The 782-nt window shown below is 49.0% G+C and overlaps 1 pseudogene; it reads right to left on the bottom strand.

Moving 5' to 3' along the window:
- Nucleotides 1–504: 504 nt before the first annotated feature.
- Nucleotides 505–579, bottom strand: LOC121398486 (annotated as a pseudogene).
- Nucleotides 580–782: the final 203 nt, after the last annotated feature.

Here is a 782-nt window from a genome sequence, read left to right as displayed (position 1 = left end):
TAGTTGAGGTTGTAGGGAAAACAAATTTCCCCAAGGCCACTGAAAATTTAATTGCAATTATTACAGATGTGCATTAATATAGTGAGTGATTATTGTGCTGTACATGTGTTCTGTTGGTAATTTTGTATTAGGCTAATGCCACATGGGCTGATTCTGGCCTGCGAGTCCAGCCAAAGGGACCCCATCCAGGGTGCTCAAACCAAACACGAAAAGGGTGTTGGAGAGAGCGGTGCAATGCCATTGATTGCCTTGTTAGGGCTCCGGCTGGCGGCCGGCAAAAAGAAAGAAGAAGAAAGGAGTACTGAAGAGAAGATTTTCCCCCCTAGCCAAGCAGCCGGTGATATGGGAGCAAGCACATGTATTATGCAAGACCCAAAAAAAGTGGATCAAGCACTTCTCCATAAAGGATCACTGTGCATCGCTTTGGTCAAGCTTCCACTTCATCTGCCTATTCCAGCGGATCAAGCGGATCTGACTACACATGATCTTAGTGGCCCAAAGACCAAGTGTTTCTTCTTCCTCACATAGGATCATAAGAAGGTACTACACTTGATCTTAGCCAAAAGGCCGAGAAGCGATAGAGTGCTGATGATATCTAATCATCCTTTCCAAGTCCTACCCGAAGGCATGGGCTTCGTTGCCCAAGCTGTTCCCAGCTACCGCCAGCGAACAGCTCGAACGGGTGGGTCCCCCTTCGCCGAAGCTAGAAGGGGTTTGCGGACGTTTGGACTCCCCTTCGCCGAAGATAGGGGGAGTCCCGTCTACCCTGGGTTCTGCCGAAG

This window comes from Xenopus laevis, chromosome 9_10L (genome assembly GCF_017654675.1).
Source record: "Xenopus laevis strain J_2021 chromosome 9_10L, Xenopus_laevis_v10.1, whole genome shotgun sequence".
Classification (NCBI taxonomy): Eukaryota; Metazoa; Chordata; class Amphibia; order Anura; family Pipidae; genus Xenopus; species Xenopus laevis.
The sequence above is the reverse complement of the archived record's forward strand: the minus strand, read 5'-3'. Positions and strand labels throughout refer to the sequence as shown.